Raw genomic sequence first — 12,482 nt, 5'->3', positions numbered from 1 at the left:
GCCCTTGGCGCTGGACCTCATTGTCCGGGCAGAATGATGGGGGTGGAGACGCTCCTTCAGATTGTGGGCAGCTCCCCACAAGTAATCAATTAGTTGGGGGAAGGGGAATTTTTTTCATAGCAAATGAGTGGAGGCAGGGTGGGGGTGGGGTGGCTGGAAAAGATTAATCCATCTGCCGTTTCAGCTTCCATTAATAAATGTATTGCAGTCGCTGGAGGCGATGGAATTAACTGATGGCTTTGCCCTCCTATTACTGCATTAAAAAATATATTATTTCTGCAATGTGATTGGGGTGGGGCGAGTATATAGATGGTTGACTCTGCTCTAGAATTAATGTTTGTGCATGACTGGGGAGATTGGACGAATGGTTAAGCGTGCCCTTTCGTTCAGGCTTTTAAGAGGCAATTTTGAAGTCTTGTTTGTGATGGATATATTGATTAATGGGTTGTGTAAGTTCTCAGTAATCAGTGAGACCAAGCTCAAGCTCGGTAAATTGATTATTTGGTTGTGCGTGGATACAGGGATTGTTTTCTCTTATTAACTGGTTGAAATGAATTAATGGGTGAATCATGGGGACAACTGATGCACAGAGATTTTTGTGGGTTAATTGTTCTATAATCAAATAATAATATCAAGCAGCAGCTCTGCGAAGGGACTGTAGCTTGGATGAAGAACGCCTGAGTTGCATGCAGAATGCCTGATTTGATCCTTCACATCAGCTGCAGTTAAACCAGGAGAGGGGAGCCCTTTTCCAGCTCCAGGGCCACAGTGCCTCCTGTGCAACCTTCCAGGGGCCACATGCCAGTGATGGCAAAAGTGGGCGGGGCAGTGGATATCCCTTTTATACTCACATTCCCTTTCTGTCCTTCCTCTAGGCAAGTGTCAAAGAGCGAGCTGGCAGTAAATCACACCGTTCAGCTTTGAGTTAAATGCTTATTAGCGCAAACATGATCTCCACAGACTTGGCTGAGTGTCAGGCCTAATGAGTACAGCAGCTCAGCCCCAGTAGATCTTGCCCCATGGCAATCAGCTGCTGAAATTGAGAGTCCTTGCCTCCCCACAGCCATCTAAGTCCCTTCCTCTCCAGGGCTTTCCCCAAGCAATCAGAGACTGCGCCTGCATTAAGTCAACCTCTCTTCTGCCCTTTTCATGCCTCTTCTGGTTCTCAGAGATAAGGGGGAAGGGAGCACATCACAGCAGGAGGGGGAGACACCCAGGACTCTTCACTAACCAGCCTCATTTCTGCCTCTTGGCCTCCGTCCCCCCACTCTCTTGCCTCAGCTTCTGCCTCCGATTCTGGTCTTTTCTCTGTCACAGACTCCCCTTGCTCACGCAGCCTTGTTGCCTCTTCAGCTTCTGACGCCTCCTCTTCCCAGTCTTCTCTCTCAGAGGCGTAGGAAGGTCAGGTGGTACCCGGTAAGGAACATTTCTTGTGATCCCCAACATATTGATTAAGCAAAAATGGTTTTATGGTTTTTCATATTTTCTTACAGAGGAATGTGGATTCTGAGCCTCTGATAACAAGTAGACAACTATGGACAGATATTTAAATCTACAGGATGGATTGTGTCTTGGCTTGTGCTATTTTATTTATATTTATTGTTTATTTATTTAATAAAATTTATTTTAAAAAACCTGCAAAGTGGTTTACCAAAACAAAAAAACAAAAAAAACCCCACAAATCAAGAAAAATTAACAATCCTACTTACAAAAGCTAAAATATTAAGATTAAAATTACTTCAACTTCCTAAGCATCTAGGTATGCTTGTTTAAAGAAGAATGCTTTTAGCAGGTGCCCCAAAAGAGTCTATTAAAGGCATGTGCTTTGTCGAAATTTCAGCCTTCACGACATAGGAAGACAGCCAAGTAAACAGAAATTTTCATGGAGGAGGGTCAAGATATTAACTGATATGCATGAAATTTCATATGTAGCTATATAATCCCTAGTGTAGTAAGATAGGAACTTTGGAGCAGGCATATTTATTTTTTTAAAAAAAGTATTTTATGAACAGCCCTAGTAGGGCAGAGACATCACCTTGCCAACAAAGGTCTGTATAGTTAAAGCTCTGGTTTTCCCAGGACTGTAGTGATGTACGGAAGTGAGAGCTGGACCATAAAGAAGGCTGATTGCCGAAGAATGGATGCTTTTGAATTCTGGTGCTGGAGGAGACTCTTGAGAGTCCCATAGCTTTTGTATGTTTTAAAGTAGGATTGTTAACATTTCTTGATTTTACTGCTGTGGTTTTTTTTTTTGGTTTTGTTTTTGTTTTGGTAAAGCACTTTGCAGATTTTATAAAATCAATTTTATTTAAAAAAATTATGAATATAAATAAAATAACACAAGCCAAAATCCATCCTGTAGATTTAAGTATCTATCCATAGTCGCCTACTTGTTATCAGAGGCCCAGAATCCACATTCCTTTGTAATAAAATTTGAAATAACATAAAACCATTTTTGCAGGCAAAAAACCCCCAAACATTAATGGGGGGAGGGGCGTTGACAAGAAATTTTCCACACCGGGTACCGCCTGACCTTCCTATGCCTCTGTATGCAGCTGTCCCATATGGGATTCGAACCTGCGGCCTTGGTGTTACCAGCACCATGCTCTAACTAACTGAGCTACCTCATAGCTCATTATTTCTGGGTGGGGAACCACGGATGTGCAGCCTGGCCCTTTGCAGAGCTAGGAGGCTTTCGATGGACTTGGGGTGCTGAATTTCCCCTTAGACTGGGCTGCACAGACTGCTTCTCACATTGTGCTCTCTGCCTGCCTGCCTGCCTGCCTGCCTAACAAACACAGAGATGCTTTGCAAGAGAATTAAGAGTCTGATGTGCTGGAGGAGAGCCTGTCGGAAGGATTCCCGATGGCGCTGGCAGCCCTCAGAGTTTTAGTAATGCCTGAAGCGGAGAGCCATAAAAGTGCACCTCAGCGCAACGTGCTGATAAAGTCCTTCTGGCTGGTTCTCCATTCCTCACTGAGTTCTGCAGAAACATTTCTTTATTCCCCAAACATAAGCAGTGCCCAAAGGTGTTTTAGGATATGAAAGCTAAGGGGAACGCTGCAGCTACCGCCTTCCTTACTGTGCGGGGGAAAAACCCCAAACTCAATTTCTATGTATTTAGGTTTTGAGGCTGGGGTGGTGATGTATTTATATGCCAGGCAAACAGAAGTGCCTCCTGCGCCAACATTCCCCAACCTGGCGCCCTCCAGATTTTTTGGACTACAAAAAGCCCCTGCCAATGGGGAAAGATACCGGTGCCTGTCTGTTGTGCCTTGTGGGACAAAAGCATAGGAAGATACCTTATAGTGAGCAAGACTGTGGGTTCCTCTAGCTCAATATTGTCCACTGAGGGATTCTGGGGGATTTCCCTGGTCTCGGATTCGCCAGCTGAGTCCTTGAGCAAATCAGTGTCTCTTCAGCTGAGCCAGAGTTGGAGATTTAATCTGTCATCCATGTGAAAGTCCTTTAGCTATTTGAAGATGGCTATCTTATCTCCTGCTCACTGGAAGGACAGATCCTGAAGCTGAGGCTCCAAGACTTTGGCCACCTCCTGAGAAGAGAAGCCTCCCTGGAAAAGACCATGATGTTGGGAAAGATGGAGGGCACAAGGAGAAGGGGACGACAGAGGACAAGATGGTTGGACAGTGTTTTTGAAGCTACCAGCATGAGTCTGACCAAACTGTGGGAGGCAGTGGAAGACAGGAGTGCCTGGCGTGCTCTGGTCCATGGGGTCACGAAGAGTCGGACACGACTAAATGACTAAACAACAACAACAACATCTTATCTCCTCTTAGTCTCAACTCCCTCATCCCCAACTCCCTCAACCATTCCTCATAAGGCTTAGTTTCCAGACCCTTAATCATATTGGTCGCCCTCCTCTGCACACGTTTTAGCTTGTCAATATCTTTCTAAAATTGTGTTGCCTAGAACTGGATACAGCATTCCAAGTGTGGTCTGACCAAGGCAGAATAGAGTGGCGCTGTGGTCTAAACCACTGAGCCTAGGCCTTGCAGATCGGAAGGTCGGTGGTTCAAATCCCCGCGATGGGGTGAGCTCCCGTTGCTCGGTCCCTGCTCCTGCCCACCTAGCAGTTCAAAAGCACGTCAAAGTGCAAGTAGATAAATAGGTACCGCTCTGGTGGGAAGGTAAACGGTTTTTCTATGCACTGCTCTGGTTTCGCCATAAGCGGCTTAGTCATGCTGGCCACTTGACCCAGAAAAACTGTCTGTGGACAAATGTCAGCTCCCTTAGCCAGTAAAGTAGGATGAGCGCCACAACTCCAGAGTTGTCTGCGACTGGACTTAACTGTCAGGGGTCCTTTACCTTTACCTTTTTATGACTTCCCTTGATCTGGACACTATACTTCTGTAGATGTAGCCTAGAATAGCATTAGCATTTTTGCTGCTGCATCACACTGTGGACTCATGTTAAGCTTGTGGTCTAATAAGACCCTTAGATCCTTTTCACATGTACAGTGGTACCTCGGGTTAAGTACATTAATTCGTTCCGGAGGTCTGTTCTTAACCTGAAGCTGTTTTTAACCTGAAGCACCACTTTAGCTAATGGGGCCTCCTGCTGCCGCCGCACTGCAGCCGCGTGATTTCTGTTCTCATCCTGAAGCAAAGTTCTTAACCCAAAGTACTATTTCTGGGTTAGCGGAGTCTGTAACCTGAAGCGTATGTAACCCGAGGTACCACTGTACTACTAGTAAGCCAGGTATCCCCCCCCCCTTATATTATTGCTGCTGGTTCTTCCGGCCTAACTGCAGAACCTTCCATTTGTCCCTACTGAAATTCATTTTATTAGCTTGGGACCAGTTCTCCAATCTGTTAAGCTCATTTCGAATTCTGATTTGGTCTTCTGCGGCATTGGCTTCCCCACCCCAAAAAAAGTTTGATGTCACCTGTAGATTTGATCTGTATGCCCTCAATTCCTTCATCCAAGTCGTTTATAAAGATGTTGAACAACTACAGGCCTAGGATAGAACTTTGTGGCACCCTTTGTGTCCAGATTAGACCGAGCCCACCAATTATTGGTGAATAATGGTAACAAAGGTCCATATAGTTAAAGCTATGGTTTTCCCAGTAGCTATGTATGGAAGTGAGAGCTGGACCACAAAGAAGGCTGATTGCCGAAGAATGGATGCTTTTGAATTCTGGTGCTGGAGGAGACTCTTGAGAGTCCCATGGACTGCAAGAAGATCCAACCTCTCCATTCTGAAGGAAATCAGCCCTGAGTGCTCACTGGAAGGACAGATCCTGAAGCTGAGGCTCTAAGACTTTGACCACCTCATGAGAAGAGAAGACGCCCTGGAAAAGACCCTGATGTTGGGAAAGATGGAGGGCACAAGGAGAAGGGGACGCCAGAGGACGAGATGGTGGGACAGTGTTCTCAAAGCTGCTAACATGAGTTTGACCAAACTGTGGGAGGCAGTAGAAGATAGGAGTTCCTGGCGTGCTCTGGTCCAGGGGGTCACGAAGAGTCGGACACAACTAAACGACTAAACAGCAACAATAGTAACACTCTGTCACAGCTTCGGCGGAGTAGGGATACCCCCACGTCGTGATAAGGCATGCCTAGAGTACTTGCTGTTCTGCAGGCACCATGCAGAAGCATTCCTCTCCCCGACCCACCCACCCCAATCATAAGCCCCTAATAAGGATTTCAATATGGCTAATCTAATAATCGAAGGCAAACATTGTCATTTGTTTCAATCTGAAACAGATAGAAGGGTGAGTCACCCTTAACTAAGACTAATCCTATCTTACTGCTCCTTTTAGGGCCATAAAAACTCATGGCAATTACATCTGAAGGCTGTTTTGCCTTTTCTTGAAGACTATTTAAAAAAAAATGCGGGGAGAGGATCTGTCATTTCGGTGATGCCTCATTAGAGGAATATTAAGACCTTGGAGACAGGGTGGACGCACCCCTAGCTGTGGAATAGGAATAGGGTAGCAACTGACGCCTTACAAAATGATGATGATGATGATGATGATGACGACGACAAAGGAAGGCACAGGTCTGCATAAAATCCAGATAAGCTAATTGAGAAGGATAGCTACAGTTTTAGAAATGACTCTGTAATAAACAAAAATCTGCCCTTATTCCCTTATGAGGGACACAAGAGCCCTTATAGAGTCCTTTGCAGGTTCTCTATCAGTCGGAGAAAATAACAGAGGCCAACCAGAGAATATTGAGAAGCAAAGCAGCTCGTAAGCCTGATCTTTATTGATCTGTTGCAACAGGGTCCTCACTCACCACACGCAGGAGAAGGAGGAGGACCCAGAACCAAGGTGTGTCCACCCTTATATAGACATTTTAAATTGCCCACCTTGGAGTCCAAGACCACCCCCAGAAACATCATACATTCATCACAGAAGGGGTGTAGCTCAAGACCACCCCCCAGACACATCATACCTACATCACAGAAAGGGCGGTCTACAACAGAAATCTGAGTGCGTTGTTTATCTCCTATCTGGCAGGTTACCTGTTAATGCTTACTTGATTGGATACCCTGGGGAGCCTGGCCAGTCTTTTGTAATAATAAATACTTAGTTCCTGAGCCAGGTCACAGGCTCACCCTATTCATACACAGACATACCCTTAAGACAGGATTTGTGAAGGAGAAGACAATGGGGAGGCTTTTCCATTTTCTTTTGACCTTGTTTGAGGTCAATTTGGGAGGCACAAAATGGTTTCAGGACTTTCTGTGGGGTTTCAGACATGTGGTTTATATAGCGATGTACATGCTTGGTTGGTGCATTTATGAACATTGTGTGTGTGTGTGACCTTAAATTTTTTATTTCAACAACTATGAAATGAAAAGGAATACATTTTACCACGTGGGGTTGGAAGGATCCAACTAGAGGTTACTTTTGGGGGGCACTTCAAAGCTGGAGCCTGCCCTGACCCCAATTTTTATTCCAAGAGATGGCAAATACAGCAGCTCTAAAGGGCTTTTCTCCTCCATGTTCACAATTCAGTCTGTGCCCAGCCTAGGTCTGGCAGTCTGCATAGGATTGACATGAGGGCTGCCAAGTCGGGAGCACCCCAAATCCTGAGATTTCAGGCCCCAAACCTGAGACCTAGGGGTGGCACCTTGGCAATGCCACATGGGGGGGGCGCTGGTGATCCTAACTCTGCACTCCCTCCCACTACTGAGCCATAGAGATGGAGGTTAATTGGGAGAGGGGAGGAGGGTGCAGAGGAGGACAGACCCCTCTTCCCTGAGAGTATATGGAGGCTCGGGTGTGAAATTTTTATATATATTTGAAAGCAGAAGAAGAATGCCTGATCAAGTCTTCACAATGAGCCCTACAGATTAGGAACACCTAGCACATAGGTTCCTCTTCTTCGTCTTTGGCGATCACTCATAGCCGAGTAAGATTGTCATCCATAAACATGATTTTAACAATGAGTCCATAAGTGACTGTGGAGGCCAATTCTGGATCCACACGTCCTTCCACAGTGGGGACAGAGATTTCCGGGCAGGAGTTGATCACGGTGAGGGTTTGCCAAGCATGTCTTCCTCTTAGCAAATTTCTCCCTTTCATCCTGAGTTTAGGCATCTTCAAAACCCATGACACCTTTGGTAAAGACTGTTCTCCAACATTTTTTTAGATTTGCCTTGAGACAGTCTTTAAACCTCTTTTGTTGACTACTAGCATTACACTTTCCATTTTTAAGTTCGGAATAGAGTAGTTGCTTTGGAAGACGATCATCAGGCATCTGCACAACATGACCAGTCCAACAAAGTTGAAGAATGTTGAAGAATCATTGCTTCAACACTGGTGATCTTTGCTTCTTCCGGTACACTGGCATTAGTTCACCTGTCTTCCCAAGTGATGTTTAAAATTTTCAGAGACACCATTGATGGAATCTTTCGAGGAGTTGGAGATGGCGTTTGTAAGTGGTCCATGTTTCACAAGCATACAGTAAGGTTGGCAGTACAATAGCTTTGTCAACAAGCATTTTGGTTTCTCTGCAAATGTCCCAGTCCTCAAACACTCTGCACTTCAATGGGGAGAAAGCCACACTTGCAGAGCTCAGGCGGTGCTGGATTTCAGCATCAATGTTGGGGGCCGGATCCGGCCCAATCGCCTTCTAAATCCGGTCTGAGGACGGTCCGGGAATCAGCATGTTTTTACATGTGTAGAATGTGTCCTTTTATTTAAAATGCATCTCTGGGTTATTTGTGGGGCCTGCCTGGTGTTTTCACATGAGTAGATTGTGTGATTTTATTTAAAATGCATCTCTGGGATATTTGTGGGGCATAGGAATTGGTTCATTCCCCCCCCAAAAAAAATAGTCCAGCCCCCCCACAAGGTCTCAGGGACAGTGGACAGTGCTGAAAAAGTTTGCTGACCCCTGACCTAGCGGGTCGGCCTTTAGAAATTAGGACAGAAGGCCACTTCTATGGGGGGGGGGGGAGGCTGTATCCCCGCCTAATTTGGAATCTGGGATATCATCCTCTGCCTTGAAACGCAATGTGTATATGTGTGCATTTGTGTTTTTGTTTTGGAGTCTGAATAGATCCATCCTCGTTGCTGAGCTGAAGTGGGCATTGTTATCTGAGCTACACACTTGGCAGCGATTAGCGTCCTGCGCCCCCCGGATAGCGCTTCATTGTGACGGCAACGACAACCGCTCGGGTGTTTTGTTTCATTTTGTCCTCTCCCCTTTTGCCGGCTCTTATCTGCTTGACATGGAGTCTCGGGTCCCACAAGTGCTCGTGGGAGACAAGGCGGGCTACGTGCAAGTCCCTCTCTTCCCCATTCCTTCGGCCTCCTCTCTCTTTCCCCACAGAAGGACAACCGAGGCACTCCAGTTGTGGGGAGCGGAGAGGGGGGCAGGCAGGAGAAAAGAATGGCCATAAATAACAGTGGAGGAACCGGCAAAGAGCGCAGGCAGAGAAGGGAATCAGGACCGGAACTGCTTTTAATTAACAATTGAGGCACAGATAACAGTTCGCATCTAAATGCCAAAATGCTAATGTATCTCGCTTGGCTTCAGACAATATAATTGTCCCTTCCTTGTTTTGTTGCAGATCAGTGACAACCTGTCTCTCCTTGGGCCTCAAGATACTGGCCCCCTCCTCCCCTCCTGATAAATAAGAGGAAAGCTTGTCAACTTCTCCCAATAAACAACAAAACCTTTTCAAACCCCACGCTCGTAGCTGGATCCCTGCCAGTTCCTCACGCCATGCAAGGTCTGCTTGCGTTCTCCAACCTGGTGCCCTCCAGCTGTTTGGGGACGGCAGCTGGATTGTCGCAATGGGCTCTACGTGGGCCTTCCATTGAAGACGACTCGGATACTTGAGTTGGTTCAAAATGCAGCGGCCATTAAGATCTCACATAACCCCTTTTTAAAAAAGGCTGCATTGGTTGCATTTCCAGGTCTAATAATAATAATAATAATAATAATAATAATAATCTATTTATGCCCCCTCCCATCTGGCTGAGTTTCCCCAGCACTCTGGGCGGCTTCCAATTGAGTGTTAAAACAATACAGCATTAAATATTAAAAACTTCCCTAAACAGGGCTGCCTTCAGATGTCTTTTAAAAAGAAGATCGCTGCTTATTTCCTTCACATCTGAAGGGAGGGCGTTCCACAGGGCGGGTGCCACTACCGAGAAGGCCCTCTGTCTGGTTCCCTGTAACTTCACTTCTCGCAATGAGTGAATCACCAGAAGGCCCTCGGTGCTGGACCTCAGTGTCCAGGCAGAATGATGGGGTGGAGACGCTCCTTCAGGTATACAGGACCGGAGCCATTTAGGGCTTGAAAGGTCAGCACCAACACTTTGAATTGTGCTTGAAAACGTACTGGGAGCCAATGTAGGTCTTTCAGGACCGGTGTTATGTGGTCTCGGTGGCCGCTCCCAGTCACCAGTCTAGCTGCCGCATTCTGGATTAATTGCAGTTTCTGGGTCACCTTCAAAGGCAGCCCCACGTAGAGCATATTGCAGTAGTCCAAGCAGGAGATAACTAGAGCATGCACCACTCTGGTGAGACAATCTGCGGGCAGGTAGGGTCTCAGTCTGTGTACCAGGTGGAGCTGAAAATACCTGAAAGACTGCCTCCTTCCCTGCAGACCTTCTCAGATGCTGAGATCAGTAGTGGAGACCCTCAGAAGCCCGGTGAAGGGTTGGCTTAGGAGAGGAGCTTCTCTGTGGTGGCCCCTAAGATGCGTAACTCCCCTCCCACAGAGGTACATCTGGCACTTTCATTGTATAGCTTCTGGCAAATGCTGAAGAAACACATCCTTACCCTGGCTTTTGATACTTGGGATGTGTATTTTCACTGCCCTATTACTATGATGTACAGTTATTTTAAATTGTTTTTGATATTGGGTTTTCATTGGTGTAACACACCCTGTGACCACCCTGGGTGAAAAAATGGGAAAATAATAATGGCAATTTGCATCGGCCCCAGCTGGGTCGGACCCTAGAAGCAGTGAAGGAAGAATGAGCAGGGCATATTCATAAAGGAACACCCAGAAGGTGAGATCCGCCACCCAGCTGGAAGTGGCTCACTGGGAGAGGAGGCCATTATGGCAGCTTCCCTGTGAATGGGTTGCTGTTTCTTACTGGGGGACAGGGGATGGGGAGGTGGTGGGGAGGTCAGCAAGATGCAAACACACCAGCAGGAGCGACAGATTGGGTCTGCCAGTGTGTTTGCACTGCACTGACCTCCTCACTACCTTAACAAGAATGTGAGAATATAAGAAGAGCCTGCTGGATCAGGCCAGCAGCCCAACTAATCCAGCATCCTGTGTTAGGATATTTCCGTTCCTCCTTAAAAAGGGAACAGGCTGTTGTGTGTCACATGCCTGTGTACTTCCTGCTCACAGGGAGTTTCCGTTTTGTATATAACTATTGTTCTGGCTGTTTTTCCTCGACACGGAAGCAAGCAGTCATGTTTTTCTTTTGTTCTGACCAACGTTGAATAAAGCTGTAATTATGCTCTCCTGGGTGAATATTCCGTTGTGGAAACTCTGCGAAAAGGGCTTGCATGAGTCTTGGAATGGGTCTGAGGCTCGTGTCATTAATTGACTGATGCTGTTTCCACGGGAGACCAATGATTGTCCGTGGAAGCATGATGGTTTTTGTCTCCCTGGCAGTATCCCAACATCCTGTTCCCATGGTGGCCAGCACGATGCCCTCACGGGAAACCCACAAGAAGGATTCGAGGAATGTTTGTGTTCCTCTCACAACATTAGACCCCATGGACATCCCATGAGGCTGGAATCTGGATGATCCAGAAAAGGCATAATAATAATAATAATAATAATAATAATAATAATAATAATAATAATAATTTATTATTTGTACCCCGCCCATCTGGCTGGGTTTCCCCAGACACTCTGGGCGGCTTCCATAGAAACAAAAAATACAGTAAAATATCACAGATTAAAAGCTTCCCTGAACAGGGCTGCCTTCAGATGTCTTCTAAATGTCAGGTAGTTATTCATCGCTTTGACATCTGATGGGAGGGCGTTCCACAGGGCAGGCGTCACTACCGAGAAGGCCCTCTGCCTGGTTCCCTGTAGCTTTGCTTCTCGCAATGAGGGAACCGCCAGAAGGCCCTCGGCGCTGGACCTCAGCGTCCGGGCAGAACGATGGGGGTGGAGACGCTCCTTCAGGTATACTGGACCGAGGCCATTTAGGGCTTTAAAGGTCAACACCAGCACTTTGAACTGTGCTCGGAAATGTACTGGGAGCCAATGTAGGTCTTTCAAGACTGGTGTTATGTGGTCTCGGCGGCCGCCCCCAGTCACCAGTCTAGCTGCCACATTCTGGATTAATTGTAGTTTCCGGGTCACCTTCAAAGGTAGTCCCACGTAGAGCGCATTGCAGTATTCCAAGCGGGAGATAACTAGAGCATGCACCACTCTGGCGAGACAGTCCGCGGGCAGGTAGGGTCTCAGCCTGCGTACCAGGTGGAGTTGGTAGACAGCTGCCCTGGATACAGAATTGACCTGCGCCTCCATGGACAGCTGTGAGTCCAAAATGACTCCTAGGCTGCGCACCTGGTCCTTCAGGGGCACAGTTACCCTATTCAGGACCAGGGAGTCCTCCACACCAGCCCGCCCCCTGACTTCTGTCTTGTCAGGATTCAACTTCAATCCATTAGCTGCCATCCATCCTCCAACCGCCTCCAGGCACTCACACAGGACCTTCACCGCCTTCACTGGTTCTGATTTGAAAGAGAGGTAGAGCTGGGTATCATCTGCATATTGATGGACACCCAGTCCAAATCCCCTGATGATCTCTCCCAGCGGCTTCATATATATGTTAAAACTTCTTCAGATAGCACATAATCTTAGGAACTCCCTGGCTCAGGAAGCAGGGATGGCCACAAACCTAGGTGCTTTTAAAAGAGGATTAGATAGATTCACGGAGGAGAGGGCTATTAATGGCCACTAGCCAGGATGGCTACGCTCTGTTGGAAGCAGTAATGCTTCTGAACACCAGTTTCTG

This window comes from Podarcis liolepis (assembly GCF_965112155.1).
Source record: "Podarcis liolepis genome assembly, chromosome: 5".
NCBI lineage: Eukaryota > Metazoa > Chordata > Lepidosauria > Squamata > Lacertidae > Podarcis > Podarcis liolepis.
The sequence above is the reverse complement of the archived record's forward strand: the minus strand, read 5'-3'. Positions refer to the sequence as shown.